The 21,163-nt window shown below is 41.8% G+C and overlaps 1 protein-coding gene and 1 long non-coding RNA gene across 4 annotated transcripts in view; one reads left to right on the forward strand and one right to left on the reverse strand.

The window, feature by feature from the left end:
- RFC3 (replication factor C subunit 3) overlaps positions 1–21,163 on the forward strand; it is a 622,442-nt gene that overhangs the window by 543,308 nt on the left and 57,971 nt on the right. The window lies entirely within an intron of this gene.
- The window catches only part of LOC114673561 (uncharacterized), a 617,687-nt gene that overhangs the window by 116,663 nt on the left and 479,861 nt on the right, over positions 1–21,163 (reverse strand). For 2 of the 3 annotated variants that reach the window (XR_013407899.1, XR_003724315.2), the window contains exon 1: positions 8,251–9,088. This is a non-coding gene — a long non-coding RNA (uncharacterized LOC114673561). Of the gene's footprint in view, positions 1–8,250; positions 9,089–21,163 lie in introns of those variants that run through there. The other variant, XR_013407900.1, reaches the window with a different exon arrangement.

The raw sequence follows: 21,163 nt of genomic DNA on the forward strand, positions 1-21,163 counted from the left end.
GCCAAAAGCGTTGCAGTCAGTAGTCCTAACACACCACAGATGAGGACAGATTTACCACTTGACTTCACTGAATAACAATCTCAAAGCTTAAAGGAATCTTTCTAAAAGAGACATAGTGAAGCTTAATGCATTCTGATTTTTTTCTAAAGGCAGAATGTTGCTTAAACATGAAGTCTCAGAATATAAAATGTAAAGATAAAGAAGGCTATCTTGAATATACAATGACTTTGGAAACAGGGGGAAAAAAACCTGAAATAGTGCCTGGAAAAGCTAAGGAGTCTTTCTAGAACAAGAATGTAGAATGAAGGAAATGCCTAGGGCTTTGGCCTGGAGCTATGTCTATATAACAAGACTGATTCAATTATTCTGTAGCTGTTTCCTTTTTTGTTTAAAATAATCCAATAGCTGCAGAATCAATCTGAGACCTTCATGGTTTATGTGATCCAATTTTCAAGACAGAAACAAAACTGATAACCAAACTGCATTTGCCGATAAGCCATTTCTAGAATCAAAACTTCTACGATTAAGATACGTGGAAAATATTTGTTGTTACCCTTGTTTAATGTAAACTCTTTTCCTATCAAGTTTATCTAGAGTACACACAAATCAAATTAATAAACAAATAATGCCAACTTCTGTTTCAAAGTGCTATTGTGAAGAAGCTGTTACCTCAGATGACAGTTGTAAAGTTGACTACTACCCAGAATTGGTACTTTATTTTCCATGAACATTTGTAGCATAGTCCATATAAAAGTGTGATGAAACAATCAAGTTGTACCACCTCATTTTAATGGAGCGTACACATTTCATATAACCTGGGAGTGTAGAGGAGAGGAGAGTATTTGTAGGATATGGAATCAACTACAAATGAATGGGCTTCTGAAAAAGAGTAGATATTTCCAGCTAATTCATAACTTGGCTGTTCATCTTTCCCCCATAAAAAGCAGAGACTTCTAGGAGAATCTTTTCCAGCATCCATGAAAAATAGTCACAGATACAGTCATTCGTCACTTAACAGCAGAAATACATTCTGAGAAATGCATTGTTAGTTGATTTTGTCATTGTGCGAACATCATAGAGTGTACTCACACAAACCCAGATTGGATAGCCTGCTACACACCTAGGCTATGTGGTACAGCCTATTGCTCCAAGGCTACAAACCTGTACAACGTGGACAGGATATTGTAGGCAATTGTAACACAATGGTAAGCATTGGTGTATCTAAATCCATCTAAATGTAGAAAAGATATAGTAAAAATATGGTATTATAATCTTATGGGACCCCATTGGATATGCAATGCATGACTATATTTTAGCTGAAAGCATCAGCCCACTTGTTTTAGAGAGGATCAGAGCCACACCCGCAGTCTTTCCACTGTGTATTTAGATCTTGGAGATCAGGAATTAAAAACATGAGCAATGCAAGCAAAAATGCAGATGATAAGATTTGTGTGATACATTGCAAGCTGGAAATTTCCTCTATGGAGGAATTCAGTTTAAATACTCACAGAAAGCAACATAAGAATCCTCTAGTGTATGAGCTCCAAGCCTTGAAGTTGGTCAACACAGTGTGTGGATTAGCAGAAAAAGCTGAAACAGAACTTGGGGCTATCAAGGGACAGAGGGATCTGGGGAGAGATGCCAATCAAGCCATTAGGAATGCAGGATTACCCAATTGAGAAAAGGCTATTAACATTGCAGTTTTATCTGCATGATATTTAGAATTGCATGCCACTCCAGTTTGCTGGCAAAATTAGTCTCAGCAAAAATTTTACTAAACTTTAGCCAGCTGAAAGTCCTCACCAGCATAATTACTATGTCAACCTCCGTCCCTCATCATGGCCTCAATTGGTTTTAGGAAATTCCAAGCACATTAATGGTCTCACTTTCTCAACTCATCATTGAAGTTGCTGCCCACAGGTTTTGTGAGGTAGTCACCTTGCTTCTGCCACTGCTGCTATTCTATAAAAATGAACTCTGCTTCCCCATCACTCCAGCAGGCAGAGCCAGCACCTCCACCTCTGAAATTTTCCAGGGTTCTGTGGTTGCAATCACTGCATTCTGCACAGAAACAGAAAGAATGCCCTTCTCCCACACTCTGTGCAATGTTGCCACCTGGGTATAAATGCAGTATTGTGGGTGCCATGAGTCACCAAGATCTCTTATCAAACAGTCCCTGTTTCACAGGAGTGAAACAGAAATGGCCCTGCCCTCATCTCTTCAGTCATTATCTCTTTCTGCTTAACACTCAGAACTCCTTCAGCCCTCACCCTTCTCCCCAAAATACCTCCTTAATTAACTGAAGTAAATCAAGCCAGAAAAAGCTGTCAAGCACAGAAATGAAAATCCATGACGAGGAGTGATGGGTCCTGGCCTGGCGTATCTAGTGGCTTACTCTATTGTTGTTATGCTGTAGATGCTATAAAGAAATTGCTCTCAAAAAGATGACTCCTATTGGGTGTCAGTCCTGGGAAGTCAAAGTCCTCATCTGTAAGAAAGCATAAGGCAATCATTTACTTCTAGAAGCTTCTCTCGGCTCTTGCCCCAGGATAAAAGCTTTCAGAGGGAAATAGGAGGCACTGCCTGCTGCTTACTGCCAAGGTGGAGGGTGGGCTAAGGATGGACAGTGGTGGGTCCACCTTCAGTTGCTGATTCAGAAAAGCCTGGAAAGCATCCAATGGGAGGGCTCCAGGAAGATGGCTCCTTTCATTTGGCTGAATCTGATAAAATCTTAAGTTTCCCATGTGAACTAAGCAGACCAGGGAAGAGCAGGAGTTCTGGAGACCAAGAGTCCTGGAGGCTAATGTTGGCCTGCCATTCAGTTACTGGGTAATATTGGCTAATTTGCTTAACAAGTCTATTCAAGCCTTGGTTTCCTCATCTACATAATGGAAGGAAAATAATAACTACAGTTGTCATTGAAGACTGAATGAAATAATGCTGATCAAGGGTTTGCCTCAGACACAGGAAGTGGTCAGTAACTGTTGACTACCACTACCAATGTTGTAGACTTAAACAGGCAAGCCTGCAACTGCCTAACATACATCCATTCCCTAAAAGTTGCCTTTAAAGGAAAGTTAGATCAGACTGTCAATTGTTGCCTACAAAGAGGGAAAGATAGATGCTGCAGTCATGGCAGCAAGTTGCCAGAGGGCGGGGGTTCTGATAGAAAAAGGCTTTAGGAGCTTGACCTGGACTACAACTGGAGCATCTGATAGGGAAGAAATTAAAGAGGGATACAATGAGAAATGCACTGTGGCTTTCTTCCAAATGGTGTTTTTTAAAGTTTGACTTTACATGAAAGCAAGAGGAAGAAATCTGGTTCTCTTTGAAAGGCATAGGCAGGTCTGACTTTAAGTCAAGAAATGTAATAGAATCACGTTCTTACAGGGGAAACTGTTGAGCATGGCGCTCACCATGGAGCATGCAGTGGCAGGTGGCTCTGTGGGAGTGTGCCTGGAGGGGAAAACCAATCCACTGACACTACAGGAACTCTCTGAGATACAACTTATTGGCTTGACGGGGCCTGCTTCATCTCCCGAAGATGATTATGGAGACATGAGCAGGGACGTTGAATAAACACAGAAACAGACTCCACAGTCTCATTGTGTCCCAAAGGAGCACCCCTATGAAATACATCTTGTACTTCTAAAGGCACTGCATGCATTATGCAGGTGCTCCCAGCTGCCCAGGAACACCAAAGTCAGCTTGGTTACTCATCAGCTCAACTGAACTTTACGCACTGACACACTAGCACCTGCAGAAAACTGGATTCCTTGTGTAGGTGAAAAGTGGGTCACAGAGAGAAGCCGTACAATGCCTTTTCTGAGAGTTACAAGGCAAACTGAATAGACATGAATTAAAATCATGTGTGACTCTCTCCACTTTGCAGATTATCATCTACATCTATGACCAGAAATCCAATGATGAAAAATAATAATAGAGACAGATATAATTATGGGAAATATTTTAAAAATCATGAATGTGAATTTTTCTTGTAATTGTCTAAGTTCATGATCTCTACCCAACATGTACTAAGGCAACCATCTGCATGGAAAATGGAGATTTGTTCCAGAAAGAATAAACAGGCAAAGACTGAGATTATACTTAGCTTCTGACACTGAAAATAGGAACATGGCTTCTTACTAATACTCTTAATATCTGTATTGTCTCTGCTGAAGTATTCTACTCATTTTCTTCCTCCACTGTGTGTGTGTGTGTGTGTGTGTGTGTGTGTGTGTGTGTCTTTCTAGATACATTCTGACTAGAGGAGCAAGTCAACAGGACCTGCAGTTCTGGGATCAACTAAAGACATCATATAGTAGAAGGGGATGGGAATCCAGGGGATAGAAGAAATCGGAGAAAAGAAAGGGAGGAGGGAAGGCCATGACATGTGTGATCTGATTTGTTCCTCTCTAAGCTTTAGTCTAAAGGGGGTGTGCATATTAAATCATTGACATTCAGGGATTGAGGGCAGTTGGGGACTTCTGGAACTACAGAATAATGAGTTACAGTTGTTCTGTACCCACCCTATTCATAACCTTATCCCAATCAACCTGGTTGTTTGGCAAAGTCAGGCCTGTGTTTCAGCTTCACTGGGTCATCTATGCTTCCAAGTAACATAGACAGAACCCAAGGACACTTGAGAATCTGGCTGGGGCCATGGCTGAGAGCCATATCCTCACTGGAATGAGGCAGCTCTGCATCCAGGACATGATCAGTTGGGCAGCAACAGGGGGTTGCCCTCAGGACTCAGAGGGCTTCATTCCACCCATGGGAGAGGAATTGCAGACAAAGTAACCTGCAGAGCATCACAGGCACTGACCAAACCAAGGGAGGAGACACAGCAGCTGGGAGGCAGCTATGGAACCACAAGGGACATGGGACATCACTCCAGAAGCCAAGGAACCTAAGGACACTACATGCAAGGACCCTGCATTTTGCTTTCATTGTGAGATCTTGTAAGTCTTACCATTCCTGCCACATGCCCAGATGACTTCTTGAAATGAGTCTAGGGGCTAAGCGGAAGACTGACAAATAAACAGTCAGATAAACAATGTCTGGTTTTTCCGTAAAGGACTGAGGCGAACATCTTTTTTAAATTGCAAATCAGGTTACATTTTAACCCAAGTATGAATGTCAGTTGTATGTTGTTTCAGTTTGTTTGTTTGCTCCCAGGTAACCAGTAGCAGGAAAACCAGATTCGTTATAGCAAACATAGCAAGGCTACATATACTCTGGTCATCTTAGCTAAAGTGAGGGTGGAATTTGCCAGCCTTCTTTGCAATTACATCATATGAGAGCCAGAAAAGGATAGATGGACAAATAGAAGTGCTGGGCATTTAGGCCTCACCAAGATGAACCCCCAAATGAAGGGATTTTTACAATAATAAGAAATGACGGCCAGGAGCAGTGGCTCATGCCTGTAATCCCAGCACTTTGGGAGAGTGAGGCGGGTGGATCAATTGATCTCAGGAGTTCGAGACCAGCCTGGGCAAAATGGTGAAACCCAGTCTCTACTAAAAATACAAAACTTAGCTGAGCGTGGTGGTATGCATCTGTAATCCTAGCTACTTGGGAGACTGAGGCAGGAGAATCATTGGAACCTGGGAGGCGGAGGCTGCAGTGAACCAAGATGGTGCCACTGCACTCCAGCCTGGGCAACAGAGCAAGATTCTGTCTCAAAAAAAAAAAAAGAAAAAAAGAAAAATGAAGAAAATGGCAAAGTTAGATGTTGTATCTGCTCCTATATATATCTAGAATTTGCTCCTATATATATATGTAGATATATATATATACACATATACATATATTTTAAACAATACATCAAAATGGAATGAATGTCAGTAATTTACTCATGCTAAGAGGCAAGATCAATAGACAGCATTTGTTTTATAAAGCACACATTGAAATCCAAATCACTGACTAAATAAAGAATATGTCTACTACTTGACTCATGGGCTCCATTCAGGAAGTGACATTTGATAACGTTTCTCAGTCATTGGTTGTGTATAGGCTCCTGCATCAGATACCTGTTCCTGCACAACTACTCCAAAACTGGATGCTTAAAAAAGCAAATATTTGCCGGGCGTGGTGGCTCAAGCCTGTAATCCCAGCACTTTGGGAGGCCGAGATGGGTGGATCACGAGGTCAGGAGATCGAGACCATCCTGGCTAACACGGTGAAACCCCGTCTCTAGTAAAAAATACAAAAAACTAGCCGGGCGCGGTGGCGGGCGCCTGTAGTCCCAGCTACTCGGGAGGCTGAGGCAGGAGAATGGCGTGAACCCGGGAGGCGGAGCTTGCAGTGAGCCTAGATCCGGCCACTGCACTCCAGCCTGGGCGACAGAGAGAGACTCTGTCTCAAAAAAAAAAAAAAAAGCAAATATTTATCTCACAGTCTCTGAGGGTCAGGAATCCAGGAGTAGCTTAGCTGGGAGGTTCTGGCTCAGAGCCTCTCATAATGTTGCAGAGAAGCTGCAGGCCAGCGGACTGCAGTCATCAGAAGGCTGGGACTGGCAGATCAGCTTCCAAGATGGCTCACACACATGGTCATTGGCAGGAGGCCTCAGCTCCTCATCACGTGAGCTTCTTCACAGAACACCAGAGGGTTTTCATGACATGGCCGCTGGCTTTTCCAGACTGAGCAATTGGAGAGAAGGCGAGAGACAGCCATACTGTATTTTATGACTTTATTTCAAATGGCCACTTCTGCAGTATTCCACTGGTCACACAGACCAACATTTAAACGTTGTGGGAACAAAGCACTCAGGCAGAAATTATTGGGAGGCATCTTAGCAGGTGTCGCCCACAAGTTCTTTCAAAGAAAAAATAAAGTCAAGATCTTCAGTGTTGGTATAAATTATTTGTACTATTTGAATTTGAAAAATAACATGAAACTAAATACAAACCTTTTTGGCATGAATAAGTTGCACAAAAAATATCCTATAGCTGTTTAAAGCTTTATTTGCTAGTTCAGAAGCGTCAGGCCTTGTAAAATCCAAAACTTTGTCAATTCTTAGATCTCAATTTTAATAAGATTTCCCTTGATAACTCTACAACTGTCTTGTTTGTTCACATGAAGATAAGTCTCACGTTGCAGGGTTATTGAAACCTGAATTAAATAGATTTCTAATCCACTTACTGCTAGAATCAACAGAAAATTCTGCACTGCTTTTTTACTGATGCACTTTTTGCTGATGAATGGTTGCAAGTTTGTCTGTGCAAAAAATGGAATCTGCATAATACATCTGTTCCCAGCAAAAATATGGTACTGACTGCCACAGCACAAATTCTTTGGATTTCAGCATGCCTATATTCTGTAGGCCCCAAAATGATTCATTTCTCCTACCCCCTTTCCAATTTGAACCTCTGTGTAATTTTCCTTTTCAAATGTATGATATCATTTGCCTTTACTTGGCACAAGCGATCATAAAAGAAAATGCAAAGCAGTTGCTTAAATCATGCAACAGCGCTCAATTTTAAGGCAAATCTCTAAGTGACATACAACATGCTTATATTAATTATTGTCACAGAAATTGAAAAGTGATCACAACTTCTGATCTACTGAGATAAATGTTATTCCAACATATAACTGGGTCCTGAGGCCACAGTTTAAGCTGACACCCTCAATCAGATGAAAAAGGATCTGTGTTCGTCTATAGGCACATCAGCAAGTTACCCAAAGAGAGAAGGGGGAAAAGGGATCACTGGAGAGCACAGGTATTGCCTACGCCACTAACACCTGTCTCCATTTGTGCTGCAATTGTGGGGATCACGCACAGATCTTAGGCTTCCCTTCTGATTCTCTCTTGTATGTTTCCTGTCTTCTAGATTGTGAGACTCCCGGTTCTAGCCAGATATCACCACTTCAAAGGCATAACAAAAAGGTCAGAACTGCAGTGGGCATTAGGAGGCAGTTGCTGCCATGGAGTTGGCATGGTATTAGAAAACAGCATCCACATGTGGGTGGAGATTTTTGAACCCCTGGGCTCTTCACTTTCCTCTACCCTCCCAGAAAATACCCCCTGGGTCTGAAGGCTTCTTAACAAAAAATTCTCTGGCTTTGACACTAAGCATGGCTTTCAAAGATGATGGGGAGTCCCTGACCCCAGAAATCTAGACTGTCAGCCAGCGGCTGTTATGTTTCTAAGGGTATATCAAAAGTTTTTGCCCATCTGATCAGATAAAAGAATCCTCATGAAGTGACTTGTTCCCCTGCAGTGCAGAAGGCCCCTGGGCACCAACTCACAGAAATCCTACAGGAGGAGGCTGTAGCTTCAGCTTCTCTGGCTCTGTCTGTTGGGCTTCCTGCAGCTGGCTCCAATGCCAGTATTGGAGAGACACCACGTGTGGGGTCTTCCTGCTCAACCCCCATCTTGCCTGCTGTTAGGAGATGAGACTCCACGTCCTCATTGAAAGAGACAGGCAAGTCAAATGTCTCACACAGAGTCGAGCATGCACCCACTTTAGGCCTCTGTCAGAGAGTAAACGCAGCTGTGGAAAGTCGCCCGCCTGCTCTGCTGTCTTGCTAGTCAGCATGCTGCCTGAGGATGCTTTTCACCAGGACTGGAGAGAAAGCACTGGGAAGCTGGGAAGCAAGGTGTGCATGTGTGCATGTGCTGATGCTGACTTCACTCCAGCACCTTTGCTTTTTAAAAACGTACTTTCAAAACCCTAAAGATAAAAATCGAAAAGGCAGGGGAATGATTGACGACAGAGAAATTGCTTTGTTAAGAAACCCCTTGGGATAAGATTCTCTGATACACTCAGGGTCCAGCTCGTGGTGGGGAAGTTCTCAGGAATCCATTTGACTGAGGGTCACGTTCATTCTTTGCTCTTGAACTGCTGCAGGGAATCCTAACTACAGCATAACAAGGAGGATGAGGAAAGCCTCCCGGGGTTAAGGCAGCTCTGCCAGCAGCAGGCTTGGGTCCCCTGGGCAACATTTCCATGCAGCTTAGCAGCAGTCAGACTCACCTTCCATTGCTAATGCAAATGCATCCTAAAGATGTCACTAAGGGGATCATTAAAAGCGAGCTGTAAGCTCTTGCTTTAGCTGCTGTCACCCAGGCTGGTAGGAGCAGACAGTATCGAGAATCACATTAGATCTGCATCCAGGAAGTAGTTTAAAGCATGACATCATGAGGTTGTCAAGGTAACTTGCCAGGCTACCTCTCTGGATTCCCGTGGTCCATAATGACAGGACCTCTTAATGAACACTGAGCCACAGGAAAGGACGTGCAGAGGAGTAGCCTGCAGCCTGAGATGTGACTGCTGGCAGCCTCAACGCTCAGGCAAGTGCCGCCCACGCTGGGATTGTGTTGCTGGGCTGGATCACACGGTGAGACCCAGCGGTCCAACAACGCTCACTGACCACTGTGAGATGGGGACAACTCTCTCTGGTATTATCAACTACCAAGACTTCCAGAAGAAGGCTCCCCTCCCTGTCCTCACCCTGACATCTGAAAGAGGCTGCGAAACTCAGAAAGAATACCTTTTACTCTCTGAGAGCACCAGGCTGCAGCATCCCTGTCCCTCCTACAGTGGAACTCTATTAATTTCCTAGGGCTATGTCACAAAGCACCACAAACTGAGCCGGGCATGGTGGCTCATGTCTGTAATCCCAGCACTTTGGAAGGCCGATGCGGATGATCACTTGAGGTCAGGAGTTTGAGACCTGCCAGGCCAATATGGAGAAACCCATCTCTACTAAAAATACAAAAAATTAGCTGGGCATGATGATGCACACCTGTAGTCCCAGCTACTCGAGAGGTTGAGGCAGGAGAATTGCTTGAACCCCTGAGGCAGAGGTTGCAAGACTCCATAAAAACAAACAAACAAACAAACAAAAAACACCCAAAGCACCACAAACTGAGTGGCTTTAAACAACAGAAATTTAGTCTTTCACTGTTCTGGAGGCTAAAAGTCCAAGATTAAGGTATAGGCTGGTCATGCTGCCTCCAAAGCCTCTCGGGGAGGATTCTCCCGGCACCAAGGGTTTCTAGGTTTGCAGCAGGCTCCACCTTCATGTGTCTGTGGCTTCACATGGCATTCTCCTCTGTGTGTCCCTGTGCAAATTTCCCTCTTATAAGAACACCACTCACATTAGATTTGGGCCCACCCAATGACTTCATCTTTCCAAAGATTTGATTTCATTGCAAACAGCCTCTTTCCAAATGACGTCCCATTTACAGGTTCTGGGGGTTAGGACTTCAAGACCTCTCTTTGGGAGGACAAAATTCAACCCACAACAGGCCCAGTCTTCCTTCTGCACAAACATCAGTACACACAGGACTTGTCCAGGCCTGCAGCAGGACAGGCCCCGAGTGAGCTGAAGACAAGAAGAAAAGCAAACCAAAGCCAAGCGAGGGGAGTAGAAACACTGGCAAAATGCAGAGCAACCCATGGCCTTGGAAATCAAGTCCACTTGGTGACTCCCAGCCTGCCAACAGCTTCCATCACTGCTCCTGTCTCCTTTTCTGTGACTAAAAGAAAGTCTTTGGGACAAGGAACTCATCAATAAAGCCGAGTGGGCAGGGATGCGCTTTCTGTCAAAGGGAGCAGAATGTACCACCCCAACCAGTGCCATACGAATTATTTTGAGCTGAAAGCAATTGAAAAGAAGCAGACACAAGAAACCCTCTCTGCCCTCCCTTTTTCTACCAGAAGGGGCAGGATGATTCTTAATCACCAGAGAAAATTCTGAATCCTTATCTAGAATATGCAGAGGAATCTACCTAACAAATCTTACATAACCAACCCTTGTCTACCAATAGTTTCTCCTGTATACTTACATTCCCATAATTTGCAGCCCCTGGAAGCTCAAAGTCGTTTTCCTTAGTGTTGCTGCTTCTCTAAAAAAAACTTAGTGTCCTTTTGCAAAGGTGCTATATAAGCTCAAATTCAAACCACCCTTTGAGTTGCTCATCTCCATGTTCTAATGTGAATGCACGATGCACATGCCATAAACTTATGTTTGCTTTTCTCTTGTTAAGCTGTCTTTTGCCAGAGTCTTACTGACAGGGTCCTCATTTGGAGAACCCCAGATGGGTAGAGGAAGATTTTTCCTCCTTTACACCGTAGTCACCAGGAAAACGTATAGAATGATATCCTGGTTTTCTGTTCAGTATTGCTCTCCAAGACCTCTAGTCTTGGCAAAGACTTCTGAGTTCTATGAATCCTTCAGCCTAAGCAGCCCAGGAGGAAACAGTCCTGTGAGATGTGCCTGCCTTTGCTGTCTTTGAATGGATGCTGTTCCTGTGGGGTTAGCACAGAACTTTTGCATCATGTTAATATCAGAAGCGTGCCAGAACTCTTTGGAAAAGTAGAAGTATTGTTCTTGTGAATCAAAGTTACAAGGTGGAGAATTCTACTCTCAGAAGCATGAAAGACCTGAAGGCTGTACCACTCCTCTCGTGCCCTTTCTCTCAGGAGTACAGACAGGAGGTTCCAAAGATTTCTGCCTGAAGCTAATACCGTGCTGTTTGAAACATCACCCTTAACAATGGGATGAAAACCACTGACTCTGAAATAGCAATTTTCTCTCTGGAAATAAGGATATGCTTAATTTCAGTTGAGAAGACAAGAATGGATGATGCAATAGGAGAACGTGATTCCTACAGCCAAAGGAAGGAAGCAGATGAAGGGAGAGATTTGACCCAGCCCAAAGTTCTTTTCCATGGTTAGGGATTATTTTTTCCACATCACGAAACCAACTTGGTCTTAGGAAAATTGTGACTTTCATTTAGTCACTTGCTGGGTGCTTTACATAGATATCTCACTTAATCTTCACAGACCCCTAAGAAGGTAATGCAGCATAGCAGCAGATAGCCAAGGCTCCAGAGTCTGATCGTTCCACTCAAGGCTGTACTCCCACATTATACCTCCCTATGTGACTCTAGGCAAGTTCTTTGTGCTGTAAAATGGGAGACCCAAATTCCAATTTCATAGCATGGGTGTGAAGATTAAAAGAGATAACCTGTTGAAGTCCTCAATAAACAATGGCTCCTATTATTAGGTACTGCTAGTATAGTATTCTTATTTTCTACAAAGGTTTCTGAGATTCAGAAAGGCTAACTAACATGCTCTGGTCAGACAATGAAATGTGCAGGACAGGATTCAACCTGAGATTGTCCAACTGCAAGCTCTGTCCCCCTCAGCGTTGACTATTATGCATGACTGCCTTCTTGACAATCTAGGCCAATGCTGCCTTTGGGGCTTCCTGACCTCCATTTCAGTTCAGGCTCCTGCCTTTCAGTTTCCTCCTGGGAGGCCAGTATCCTCATGGCCTCTCCTCAGCCCAGAGCTGAGGGCTCCCCTTTGGAACCCATCCTCCCCAGAGAGCACCTCTAACCAAACCTCTTCTCTCATCAAGATGCTTTCCTCGAGATCCCTTCTGTCAGCATTGCCCTTGGCTTTCTGAAGTGACACTGGTCACATAGGTCTGCTAAAATATCAGCAGCTGATGGTGGTTTAATTCCTTGCCCTTCAATAATTCAACAATAACACCAAGGAGAGCATCACAAATCACTATGGTCAGGCAGTGAGTAGCGCTGCTGATGCAGCCCAAGCTTATAAAACATAGCCCTGGTTCTCAGAGAATTCACAGTCTAGAAAGGAAGGAAGATATGAAAATAATGAACTCTCATGCTCTAAGGAAAGTGGTTTTGAAATGGGCTGATGTCTATGAATGATGTGCTGTGGGAGCACCAAGGTGGAGACATGCCGGCTGGATCTGGACGATTGGGTCACATTGAATCAAGAGACATATGGCAAAGTATTCTGGATAAGAGAAAAAGATGATAGAATAAGCGTGAACCCGAATGACCTGGGGATATGGGCTGCCAGAGGGATAATGACAGGGCATGGCTTTAGTCCCACAAAGAGGCCCGACGGACAGGTCCTTGAATGCCTGCTGTGTAAGCCCTTTGCTTTTTCTCCTTTAGGCCAATGTTCTCAAACTTTAGCCTACCTCAGAATCAACTGCCAGCTTGATAAAGCACAGCTTTCTGGACCTCACCCCCACAGTTTTTGATTCAGTAATCTAGGGTGGGACCTGTTAATTTACATTTCTAACATTCCCAGGTGACTCTAAGGCCATTCTTTCTAGGACTACTGTATGAGTCCATTCTCACTGCTATGAAGAAATACCGAGACTGGATACTTTATAAAGAAAATAGGTTTAACTGACTCTCAGTTCCTCATGGCTGGGGAGGCCTCAGGAAACTTACAATCATGGCGGAAGGCACTTCTTCACAGGGCAGCAGAAGAGAGAATGAATATCGTGCAATGGGAGAAACCCCTTATAAAACCATCAGATCTCATGAGAACTCACTCACTATCACAAGAACAGTATAGGGGAAACTGCCCTCATGATACAGTTATCTCCACCTGGTCCCACCCTGAACACGTGGGGATTATTACAATTCAAGAGTAAGATCTGCCTCACCCAGATGTTGAAGTTTGGGGAGGATAAATTGAGATTCACGTTATAAAAGGGCTGTGAAACAATAACCGTAATAAAAATGCAAGTTATTATTTTTAAAGATTTTTAAAGATTTAAATAATTCCCCCAAAAGAATGTAACATACATATTCAAAGAAATTGTTACTAGGACCAGTGATTTTTTTTCAGGAATACTCTAATAGGCAGTTTTCTTTGTTTCACTGTGTGTTCATAAATAACTCTTTATATGTGTTAGAGCAACAGAAAAAAATGTGAAAGCTGTTAACAGTGAGGAAAATAAATAGAAATAAGTCAAGTATAAGATTATTCAATCGAGTGTGTTTAGTTAATGTATAAACGATGATGAGCAACATTAAGTTATAAGGCAATTCAGGGAATGTTCACTCAATATCATCAGTGTAAAGTAATGGGAAAAAGCAAATATTCATCTGTTTTATTAATATATGTAGTGTAAAAGTCTCCAGGCCTCCTCAAACTATGGGTTCCACTGATATCACACTGCCATGCATTTATAGATTGGGCTGGCAGACATGATAACAGGCCTTCTGTATAACTACAGGCCATCTGCGCAGACTTCACCAATTAGTCTAAGAAACCCTGGGGTATTTCACATCTGTTCATGATTATTTCAGGTTTTTGTTGATGTCCACCACCCACAAGCCTCAGAAAAAGTGCCTTCTTGGAGTACATGTCTTTAGCATCTAGAAAACCATTTTTTTTGCAGGGTTGCAAAATTACATAACCTCTGAAGAGCCTATAGGTCCTACCTAAATGGAAATCCTGCAGTGTCAGATTCCAGAATGGGGAGGTTGGCCTCTTGCCTTGGTTCTTGCAGCTGGATCCTGGGGATGGGCTGGGGAATGACCAGCGAAAAGCCAACAGCCTTTTTCCTTGCTTCATGTCATTCACATTAAGGCAACTCTTAAAAATGGCCATTATCAGAAAACATACCTTCATGCCACCGCAGAACAATCCTCACTGTTTTACAAACAATAAATCGACTTGATCTCTTGATCTCAGATATCTTCAAAGCTTTATTGGACTTCTACTGGTGACTCTGGTGAATGAACTCTTCTAAGAAAACAGACAGGATGTTGAAAAACAGAAAAGAGGTAAGATATATTCTCCAGCTCCAATGAGACCAGCCACAGCTACGCTTGGCTTGGGATCCGTGATCTGCACACCCAGCCATTTCCCAGAGCAGTCCTGGCCTCCCCGTAGCTGGCTTTGTGCTCACAGCAAGTTCGGCCCTGCTGTGCTAATTTCCTGGTTGCTTTTTCTCTGGCAAGGGGACGTTTGTGTAATTCTCCATTCAAGCTGTAAAGAATGACTCTCAATCTTTTTGCTTTTGATGGGAAATAACAGATCAGGTCGCCCTGCCTTCCAGAGCAGCCCAATGGAGGAACATCACAGGTAAACAGCCTTTGTGGCTGTGCTCCCAAGAGGAGCTGCTGCCCCCGCCCCGCTGCCCTGCTGCACAGGTTGCGACGCCCTCACTGCATGCTTAAGCGAAGGGAGTTGGGGGGGTTGTGTATACATGGCTGTGGGGTGGTTCACATTCTAATAAATGGATAGTCTCCTCTCAATTAACTCATTGCAGGGAGCCACAAATTCAAATGCTGTAGAACCTCTCCCTTGAACAAGTGACAAGCCTTTCCACTTTTTGTTGGTTTTCACATACACACAAATGATAAATTTACCTATAAGTTACGATCTGTGCAATGCTCAAACCCTGACCATGGGTTACCAACCCTGCCTGGAAGGGAATATGAAATCCAGACACACGTTGCAGAGCCATATGAGTTGATGGAGTTGGAACAGTTGTTTTGAGCTAATGGGAGGTTTTCCTTCTACCATAGTACCAAGGAGACACAATGCCGCTGGTGTTAACTCCAGACCTAAATTCAAAATCTCGATGTTGTTGCCTGTAAACAATTTTACAATGCTGCACCTTGTAACTAATTTTTTAAAAGGTAAAACATGTGAAAGAAATGACAGAACATTAAATCATTGTCATTTTCTTTGATTTCTGTTTCATCTGGTATTTAGAAGCAAACTAACTGGGATTATGGGTGACAATGGATTTGGGATTAAAACCAACTACAAACAAAACAGGTTTGTGGATAATATGGAATATTTTGTTAAAGTGTGAGGTTGGCACATTTCCTTCTAATTCTTTAAAATCCACCAAAAGAAGGGTTTAATTCATTAATTTCTTTTATATCTTGAACATTTCATTTTAATATAAAATTAAATGCGAAGTAATAAATAATTACTATGTTCTCTGAATCCTCCCATTTGTTTTAAAAAGCAAAAAAAAAAAAAAAAGGGGGGGTGTCAATAAAAGTTAATTTTTAATGTAATTTCTTAGCTTATGGTTATACAAATGTTCACTAAAAGTAATCACAAAGTTAATGGAAAAGTTGGGAGGGCATTTATGGAATAATGATGAAAAAGTTTTAAAATTGTCAAAAATAAACATCAATCTCTCAATTTCTGAAAAATATGAGTTGCTAAGGATTCTCCTTATATTAGTCAAAGTTGTCCAGAGAAATATCAGAAACTGATATGACATACACATAGACAGAGAGAGATGTCAATTGTAGGGACTGTCTAAAGCCTGTCTGGCAGGCCCTTAGGCTGGAACTTAGGCAGATGCAGTATAGAGAAAAAATTCCTTCTTCTTTCCTAAATCTCAGTGTTTGCTCTTAAGACCTTCAGTTGACTAGATGAAGTCTGCTCACATTGTGAAGGGAAATCTATTTAAAGATTGTAAATGTTAATCACATCTGTAAAATATCTTCACAGCAATATCTAGAATGGTGCTTCACCAAACAACCAGACACCATAGCATACCCAAATTGACACATAAAATTAACCATCATGCTCCTAAAAGTAGAATTACAGGCACGGTGGCTCACACCTGTAATCCCAGAAATTTGAGAGGCTGAGGCGGGTGGATCACCTGAGGTTAGGAGTTCAAGACCAGCCTGGCCAATGTGGTGAAACCCTGTCTCCACTAAAAATACAAAAATTAGCCAAGCGTGGTGGTGGGCACCTGTAATCCCAGCTACTTGGGAGGCTGAGGCAGGAGAATAGCTTGAACTGGGAAGTGGAGTTTGCAGTGGGCCAAGATTGCCATTGCACTCCAGCCTGGGCGACAAGAGTGAAAAACTCTGTCTCAAAAAAAAAAAAAAAAAAAAAAAAGTGTGCTAAGAGTGAAGTTGAGAATAGTGTTGTAATTCCCTCAACTACTATTTTCCCACAAGAAACACTACTTGTTATTTAGTCCTCATAGAAATAGATTTCCGTCTTCAAGAATGTGTGTGTGTGTGTGTGTGTGTGTGTGTGTGTATTTATAAGAGAGTTAACAAACTAAAGCTACGATTAATAATGACTTTAACTTATAATTTTGATTATAAAATTTGATTATAATTTTTAAAGGAAATATCTTATTCACAAGTACTTTTTAGCCCAGGGACTTGACATATGAATAAAATAAATTATTTTTTACAAATCAAATGGTAGTCTGATATTGGTGGATTATCTTGTACTGAATTAACCTCCGCACAGGTAATTACTATAAATTCTGTTCAAAACATACATCTATTTCAAGGCACCAACAGCACCTAAAAGCAGACAAGCACTGGGGCTGGGGAGGAGGTGGCACATGAAGGAAGGAACTGTAGTGACTAAGATCCACATTTATACAACTTTTCTCTTAGGACCTTGCCTTGTCTGTAGCACAGGATGGCTAGAACTCATAGAAAGCAACATTCTTATGGCTTACAGTGTTAGAGAAGGTTGTTTGAGGCTATCAGGGAACCTGGAAATTAAGGGGGAAAAATCCTAGGAAGGAGGTCACTACAGGCATATGGGGAGGGGCAAGCTTCCAAAATTACAAATAAATGACCATTAAATCCTTGGCTGAACCCTGAACTGTGTATGCCCAAAGAAAACGACAGAGTCCAGCAGAAGGCAACAGCTGGAAGGCTAAAAAAGAATATCTGAGCACAGGTTCCAGTTGCTACCTGGCACAGAAGAAAGAATTAGGCGTTTGAGTCCTGCCAATAACCTTGTTTAATAGAAAGAGAAACCTGAGATATTTAAAGTTTACAATATGGTATAGCCAATATGACTTTGTTGTGGCTTTTGTTCTTGTCCCAAGAAAGCCGATCAGAAATAATGTTGGCAAACGTGGCCTACATATAAGCCTATACACTGATGCATCACGATTTGGTGAATGATGATCAAGAGTACTCACCAGTGGATTCTCAGCCATGATCCATCTGTGCCAGGTGATAAAGCATTTTCATCAAAATGCTATCTGGTGAATAGCTCTTTTAACTTGTAGAATCATCATGAAGAGCAGCTCTTTTAACTTGTAGAATCATCAAAGTAGGGGAAAAGAGAATGAGTGGAACACTAATCATCAAGATCTAGATTCAATTGGCCTTGATAAGTTGAAGAAGAGGTTAAAATTTAATAGGATGCAATTTAATGGACAAACTCTTAGGAAAGAGGATCAGAAATCATAAAGAAATACAACAAAGCCAGTGATAGACTAGTTCAGTGGTTCTTGAACTTTTGATATCAGGATCCTTTCACTCTCTTAAAAAATATTATGGCTATACAAAACTATAATTTCTGTGAATTATATCTATTGATATTTAATAGATTCTAAACTAAAATTAAGAAGTTTTGAAATGTATTTTTAATTCATTTAAATACAGCAATAAAAATTCCATTTTATATTAATTTAAGTAACATACTTTTATGAAAAAAATAGTGGCTGACAAGCTTGGCATTATTTTACATTTCTACAAATCTCCTTAATGTCTGGCTCACTAGAAGACAGCTGGAGTCTCATGTCTGATTCTACATTCAGTATGTTAAAATATCACATATCATGTGCCCTTTGGAAAACTCTACACTTGTGAAAGCATATGAGTGAAAACTACAAATAACATCATGATATTATTACAAAAATAGTTTTTACCTTGTGGACCATCTGAAATGGTCTCAAGAACCCCCAGGAATTCCCTTGGAGAAAATTTACATGGAATATAAATAACCTTATGCTCTGGGTTACTTTTCAGACTTTCATTAACATATTTCTTTCCTGCTTCTTTTCCACTGACACTAGTCCTTCAATCTCCTTCTTTATAGCTTTCAGGCCATACCTATGCTTGTCTCTCCTTCTAGGCAAAGTGGGCAACCCAGATATATCACTTGACTTTCTGACTGCTGGGAGAGTTTCCCTTCATCATTGCATGCCAGGGATATCCCTCAGGCAAGGTATAAACCTGAAACCTCCCACTTCAGACTGCTTCCAGCTCATTGTACAGAAGTGTCTTTAAGTCAGGATTGACTATTTTTTTCAGTCCCCATGAGTACCTAGTTGTAGGGTGAGGGAGTCGTACACAATGCAGCAAAACTAGCTGCACTAAGATTATGTGCCAAATGATCATGCAATATACTGGTGCTTTCAGTACCTGCTGAAATCTAATTTTATAATTTATGATGATTAGCTTCTCAAATGTATGGCTCAGTGGGTCATAGGATACCCTGTTTATGATGAAAGCTCAGTTTGCATGGTCACTTGATATCTCTAGAACTTAATAGCAAGCCAAGGGCTGTTTCTAAAGAGGAGAATAAGTATTTTTTGAAGAAGGTACAACTCTGCTCCAAAATCCAAAAGGCCTGCACCATGATTATCTTAATGGGACTTTCCATAATATCCCTAGAGTATCCCCATCTACCATAGAGAATTTGAAAACCTAGGGTCTGCTGTGACATAAAGTCCAAGAAGTAAATAGAGGTGCTTAAAATGCAGACTGGTTTAGCTGCTCGCAAATGTGATAAATTGTTTCCTTCAAAAACCCCAGGGTTCCTTTCTTATGTGGTAAGAATTGTGCAAAATCTAGAAACTTGTCTCTCTTTAGATGTAATATTCTGACATGCCCTGAGCTATAGGAGTGCCAGAAATTTCTCAGAGATAACAGGCACATAAATTTTCACTGCATTTGTATTCCACCTTTGACAGGCATGTATCTCACCAGGTGTTTGGGTTGTCTATTGTTCTATAACAAATCACTAAATTGTGGTGGCTTAAGAGAACAACAATCGTTGTATTACCTCTCACGTTTTCTGCACATCAAGTGGGAAGGTCTTGACTGGGCACTTCTGCCTTAGGGGCTCTGCTGTAGCTGTGGTCCGATTGCATCTGGTGTGGGAAAGATGAGGAGTTGAGGCATCTGGAGGAAGGCCAGGAATTTCTCCCTTCATAGAATCTCAGGACTCTTCGTATGATCCTTCACTTTCCTCCATCAAGACAATCTTTCTGTTTATATGACAGGTGGAAGCGTCAAGCACAAAGATTCTACTGAATAAAATGAAAGCCATTTCCTCTTGCCTAACTGATACAGTTTGACTGTGTCCCCACCCAAATCTCATCTTGAATTGTAGCTCCCATAATTCTCATGTGTCATGGGAGGGACCCAGTGGGAGGTAATTGAATCATGGGGGTGGGTCTTTCCCGTGCTGTTCTTGTGATAATGAATAAGTCTCAGGAGATCTGATGGTTTGGTAAAGGGGAGTTCCCCTACACAAGCTCTCTCTTGCCTGCTGCCATGTAAGATGTGACTTTGCTCCTCCTTTGCCTTCCACTGTGATTGCGAGGCCTCCCCAGTCATGTGGAACTGTGAGTCAATTAAACCTCTTTCTTTTATAAATTACCCAGTCTTGGATATGTCTTTATTTGCAGAGTGAGAACAGACTAATACAATAACCTAGCCTTGTAGGATGCAGAACCACTTCTGATGTGCTCTTCTGGTAGAAGCAGTTAGAAAAGCCCACCCAATAGCTGAGCCATTTGGGGAAAATACAATCTGACAAATCAGGTATCAAGGATATCTACTAATTTCTGCCGAATAGGTGCTGTAGCATCAAATTAAGATAGAGGACCAGAGTGATTAGAATGATGAGACAATAATGGTTTAGATTATGACAGTCTGTAGGAGAGTTGACCTTGCCCTGAGGTAATATGGCAAAAGTATACTGCTATACCTTTCAGGTGAAAGTATATTGTTTCTAGTACCCTATTTATTAGCATAATTATATAATTTTTTCCAGAAATATAACTGGTGCATAGTAGGACAGAGCAGATGTTTTTTGCTTTAGAAAAGAGATTGCACTTGGAACAAGAGACATAATTTAAATCACCACCTGATTGGTTTACAATAGTCTCCTATTATTCTCCGAGAACCCTTCATCTCCTGCATGCAGGAATAAATGTCTTATTTGGGATTAAAATAGATATTCCTGAAGCATTTATGTTTTTGGATGTTGGCTACAATTTATCTTGGGGTTCAGTATTGCTTAAATTTAACTTTTCTAGTTAGAAGTGCAATTCCAAATTCTTATGTTTGGCTCTTCCTACCATAATAGTCTTCACTCCTTTAGTCAGAAGAGTTATTGTAGGAAATCTGCCAGCAGCCAAGTTTGTCTGTTATAGCCAGGCTTTCAGAAACCAAAGACATAATCATTTTCATTGTGTTTGTATTCCACCTTTGACAGGCATGTATCTCACCAGGTGTTTGGATTGCTTGTTGTGTAACAAATCACTCTACATTGTAGTGGCTTAAAAGAACAATAATCATTTTATTAGCTCTCATAGTTTCTGCAAGTCAAGTGGA

The sequence above is a fragment of the Macaca mulatta genome, chromosome 17 (assembly GCF_049350105.2).
Source record: "Macaca mulatta isolate MMU2019108-1 chromosome 17, T2T-MMU8v2.0, whole genome shotgun sequence".
Classification (NCBI taxonomy): Eukaryota; Metazoa; Chordata; class Mammalia; order Primates; family Cercopithecidae; genus Macaca; species Macaca mulatta.